Genomic DNA, 6,000 nt, shown 5'->3' with positions numbered 1-6,000 from the left:
GGTGTGTATGTAATGCCCATGCTTCCCCATAACATTCATTTCTGGACATTTTTAAATAGCATCATTTTTTTCCTTCAAGACTATAAGCTTTGGTAGAGGAGCAATTAATTAGAAATCAGAAAGGGAGGAGGGAGGAATTCTCAGAACCTGTCCTAATCAAAGTAAGTGGTAATGGTGGTGGGGTCATTGACATGTTATGATGTGCTTTTAAAAAGAATATGGACGCTTTTACTTTTGGAAACTTAAAAAAATATTTGTGTCTAAAATAGAAGCTGCATTCACTCAGCATTTATTTTTATAAGTGGAGAAATTACCAATAATAATATCTCCCTCTTTTAAATCTTTCTACCAATCTTCCTATCTCTTGAGCCAATTTTCTATTAGAATCAGCTTTAAAAATAAACTAATCTGAAAGAAAAGTGTATATAAATATGATTTTTTACCTGCAGAGCATATCTCTTCGCAGGAACATAAAAAGACATAATAATTATCTGTAGGGAATTTTTCTGCAGAGAATTATAGGGAATATTTTATTCTATCCTCTCTATAAAATGAGACCATTATAGTATAACATGTTTTCTAGTTCACTCTCGGATGACCATGTGGGATCCCTTGGTTTTCAGACTAGAGCAGTTTCACTACTAAGGAGAGAAGCCCTTAGCTAGTCTATGTGGCTGCAAAATCTGATTTCTTACTAAAGGTTTGTCAAAAACAAGACAACAGGCCCCAATGGAGTCACTTAATGCTAAGCTCTGTGCCACCAAACTGAGGCTTAACTTAGAGTGTTGGCTCTCCCCAAAAGGGAATCTTAAACCAGTCAATCAAACGTTGCCTAATCAGCACTAGTTAAGTCATCTACCTGATAGACCCTTGCCATCCCCTAAAGGAAAGTGGCCTTGTCATAACCAGTCCTCTTTTTTGTCTAGTATAACTTCCTTTTCTCCACTCTTATAAAAGTCTTTCATTTTGTACAGCTCCTCAGAGCTACTTTCTGTGTGCCAGATTGGATGCTGCATGATTCATGAATCATTGAATAAAGCCAATAAAGTCTTTAAAATTTACTCAGTGAAATTTTGTTTTTCAACAGGTTACCCATATTTAGAGTTGCCAGAATTAGCAAATAAAAATAGGGATGCCCTGTTAAATTTGAATATAAAATTTTAAGTCACATTTAATTTGGCATATTATATTTTATCTGGCAATGCAATCTATAATATACCAATATTACACATTTATTATTTCAATGTCTTTTTTTAATGCTTATTTATTTTTCAGAGAGACAGATAGAGAAAGAGGGGGGGGAGGGGCAGAGAGAGAGGGAAACACAGAATCTGAAACAGGTTCCAGGCTCCAAGCTGTCAGCACAGAGCCCGATGTGGGGCTAAAACCCACAAACCTTGAGATCATGACCTGGGCTGAAGTCTGGCACTTAACTGACTGAGCCACCCAGGTACCCCTATTTCAATGTCTTTATTGAACACCACTACAGTAAAACAGTGGATTAGGCTTTGTAGGTCAAATAAAGGTAAAATTTGTGTCCTCAAAAATTTATAATTATTGGAAGATATAAGTCAGGACACTGAAATTACGTATAAGCAAACAAAAACTACATGTATAATAATATTTCTACAAAGTGCTGTTAATCTGTGTGTAGTTTGTTTCTTTGAATTTTGAATACTGATCCCTTCCAGCGTTTGTATTTATAAGGGCAAGAGAGTACACCGTCTGTAGTCAAGCTCTGTCTTGGAATCAGCATGGCTTTTGCCTGTTCCTTGCTATTTAAGCATAAATATCTGGTATTAAACAGGATTGATCAATATTTTAATTCTCTGTATAGTAAAATGGAAAGCTAGAGAACGATTTACTCTTTTTTCATTTAAATCTCAAATGTACTTTATCTTAATTTGTGATTGATATTTAATCAATAGTAGTTTGTTATACTTGAACTTTTGTTTTTCTTTCGGGTAGAAATTTAATGGAATTTAATGATCCCTAAACAAATACTTAAGAAGGTGGTGCTTAAAGAAACCTTGTTAAAAATCTTTTTGGGGGCATTTGTGCTCTCTCTCTCTCAAAAATAATAAGCATTAAAAAAATTTTTTTAACTTAAAAAAACTTTTTGTTTTTAATATATGTTTTTAAAAGTTTATTTACTTTGAGAGAGAAAGAGAGCACATGTGGGGAAGGGGTAGAGAAAGGAGAGAGAGAATCTCAAGCAGGCTCAGTGCATTCAGCACAGAGCCTGATGCTGGGCTCGAACTCACAAACTGTAAGATTATGAACTGAGCTGAAACCAAGAGGGGGATGCTTAACTGACTGAGCCACCCAGGCGCTCCAAAACCTTGTTAAAAGTCTTAAAGGGGCACCTGGGTGGCTCAGTCGATTAAGCATCTGACTTTTGATTTCAATTCAGGGCATGATCTCACAGTTGGGTTTTGTGGGATGGAGCCCTGGGTGGGGCTCTGTGCTGATGGCGTGGATCCTGCTTGGGATTCTCTCTCTCCCTCTCTCTTTCTGCCCCTCCCTAACTCACACATGCAGGTATGTGTGCTCTCTCTCTCTCTCTCTCTCTCTCTCAAAATAAACATGCAAAAAATCTTAGAAAACAGCAGGGGGAGGGGGCATCTGGATGGTTCAGTAGGTAGTATGACTCAGTCTCGGGGTTGTGAGTTTGAACCCCATGTTGAGTACAGAGATTACTTAAAAATAAAATCTTGGGGTGCCTGAGTGGCTCAGTCGGTTAAGTGTCAGACTTTGGCTCTGGTCATGATCTCACAGTTCATGAGTTCAAGTCCCACATCAGGCTCTGTGCTGACAGCTTGAAGCCTGGAGCCTGCTTCAGATTCTGTGTCTTCCTCTCTCTCTGCCCCTCCCCTGCTCATGCTCAGACTTTCTCCGTCTCTCTCAAAAAATAAATATTTAAAAATAATAATAAAAAGTAGGGGCACCTGGCTGGCTCAGCCGGTTAAATGTACAACTTTGGCTCAGGTCATGATCTCGAAGCTTGTGTGTTCCAGCCCCATGTCAGGCTCAGTGCTGACAGCTCAGAGCCTAGAGCCTGCTTCACATTCTGTGTCTCCCTGTCTCCCCCTCCCCGTTTGTGCTCTCTCTCTCTCAGTCTCAAAAATAAATAAATTAATTAAACATTAAAAAAATAATAATGATAATAAATAAAATCTTAAGGGGTGCCTGGGTGGCTCAGTTGGTTAGGCATCAACTCTTCATTTCGGCTCAAATCATGATTTCGGCTCAGGTCATGATCTCACAGTTCATGAGTTCAAGTCCCTCATTGGGCTCTGCGCTGACAGTGGGGAGCCTGCTTGAATTTCTCTCTCTGTCCCTCACTCCCACATGCATGCTTTCTGTCTCTCTCTCATAAATAAATAAAGAAACATTAAAAATTTTTTTTAAGGATAGAATCTTTAAAAAAAAAAAAAGAAACCTTGTAAGTCCTTGGCAACTGATGGATTGTTTTGTAATGTGAGTAATTTAATTCCCTAATTTATGAGTTTATAAGGAAAATGGGTTAGTAGTTTAGATACTAATGTTAAGTTTTCCATAAAATACTATAAAAGGGATGGTATTCCAAGGTGGGAGAGAGTGACATCTGTAATGGTTTTTTCTTTATTTTTTTCATCTCTCTCCTCCAAATGATAGTAACTATCTATTGAGTTTTTTCTCTGTATAGGCTAAATGCTCTACAGGCATTACTAATTTAATTCTTATGGAGAAAACAAGGCTAGAGAGATTAGAGATGTGATCTAGTATTTTCGGAGGATATCTGGTGACCTTGTAAACATTGACAACAGAAAGCACAACAGCATACATTTTTTCCCCCTTAGGTGAACAGTTTTATTTTATTTTTTTAATATTTATTTTTAAGAGAAAGAGAGAGAGAGAGAGTGCATGAGCAGGGGAGGGTCAGAGACAGAGGCTCTGAAGCAGGCTCTGTGAGACCAGACAGACAGCCTGACGTAGGGCATGAACCCACAAATCGTGAGTTCATGACCTAAGCCTAAGTCCGACACTCAACCAAGTGAGCCACCCAGGATACGCCTTAGATGAACAGTTTTAAAGCACTCTATTCCGAATGGAGAGATTTGGGTTAAATATTAGGAAAAACTTCCTCATACTGAGGAACTGAAATGAGAGTGGAGAGATTTTCTTCACTATATATACTGAAAAATCAGCTGAATCATATATGCCTAGAGGCTGATAGAGATGAAAAAGCCCTATTGATACTCTCATGGCTCAGTAATTCTGGGAAAAGAGTTTGCCTAGAGACCAAAGAGGGGAGCTTAATCTGCTGTGTGTTGCTTTCTTTGTAGCTTCAGCTCTATCTCCACTTACTGTGGAAACTTGTACTAAATTTCTACTACTTCAGTTTCTACTTCTAAAACAAAAAGTAGTCATTATGTACCTATAATTATTTGGATTCTTACTTCAAATGGAATATGCCTACAACTAAACTCACTATCTTTCTCTTTTTCTTGATCTGTATGCCTCTTTAGTTGCTGCCTGTTTGTTTTCTTTCCTCCTCTTAAAAACCAAATTCCTTCAATGAGTCTTCACTTCTTGCTGCTATTACTTAATCTCCCATGTCCTCTTAAATCCAAATCTGGTTTTTGTTTTTCTCACGCCATTGAAACTTCTCTGACTTAGGCCACTGGTGACTCTTTAAAAAAAAAAAAATCCACTTCACTAATATATAATTTACATATGATAAAAATCACTCATGTTGAGTGCACAGTAACCACTGATTTTTAGTCAAAGAATTGTACAATCATCATCACAATCCAATTTTAGTACATCTTTATCACCCCAAAAGACTCCTGTGCCCATTTGCAGCCATTCATCTTTTGAGAGCAGTTTCAAAGAATGATTTTCAGTCTACAACATATGTTTTTGCTCTGATGCATTTGGTGTTGCTGACCACACCTTTCCTTTTGCAACTTTCTCTTCCCTTCTTTTCTAATCACCACTCTCTCCTGGTTTTCCACCTAACTTTCTGGTATTTCTTCACAGGTTAGTTTCTCTGGCTTTATCTTATTTTTATTTTTATTTTTTAAGTTTTTAGTTATTTTAGAGAAGGAGAGACAGAGACAGACCATGAGTGGGGGAGGAGCAGAGAGAGAGGGAGATACAGAATCTGAAGCAGGCTCCAGGCTCTGAACTATCAGCACAGAGCCTGACATGGGGCTTGAACTCACGAATCAAGAGACCTGAGCCGAAGCTGGATTCTTAATCGACTGAGCCACCCAGGCACTCCATTTTCTCTGCCTTTAAATACTGTTATTCCAGAGGATTCTCTCCTGAACTCTCAGCGTATACTCTACTTAGGTAATCACATCCATCCTCATGACTACAATCACCACCTGTAAAGTGATGACTCCTAAATCTGTACTTCTAGCTCGGACTTGAGTTCTGAACTCCAGACTAGTATAGTATAGTATAGTATAGTATAGTATAGTATAGTAGCAAAAAGACTTATCACCAACAGTGAGTCTTTTCTTGGGCTCGGGTTATAATAAAATGTACATAGAAAAGTCATCAAAATAGGACATAAATCCTATTCTTCTTGGAGGAGGAAATTACAATTCACCCATATGTAATTAAGTTTCAAAGTGGTCGATGAAATATGAAATATATGTATGATCTCTGAAGTCTATAAACAGTAATACACTCTTCTTAGCAGATCTTGTAAATTAGTTTTAACGTACCTGCATCTCTATTACTTACATTATTCTAACTTATTTTATTTTATATTTTAGTTTAGTTTAGTTCAGTTTTACATAGCTTTCTGACCAGGAGATTGATATAAACCTGAGAGCAGGAACCAAATGTTTTAATGCTTTGTCCTTCCAGTAGGAAAACACAGTGCTTGGTACATAGTGCTTTGGTACAGGCAAAAGTGTTTGTAGATAAATGAACAAATGAATGTATGGGAAACGAGCATACCTGAAACTGAACTGATGTGTTAGTGTAGTGAACATTGGTGGT

The sequence above is a fragment of the Panthera pardus genome, unplaced genomic scaffold (genome assembly GCF_024362965.1).
Source record: "Panthera pardus isolate Hobbes unplaced genomic scaffold, ASM2436296v1 HiC_scaffold_12, whole genome shotgun sequence".
Classification (NCBI taxonomy): domain Eukaryota; kingdom Metazoa; phylum Chordata; class Mammalia; order Carnivora; family Felidae; genus Panthera; species Panthera pardus.
The sequence above is the reverse complement of the archived record's forward strand: the minus strand, read 5'-3'. Positions refer to the sequence as shown.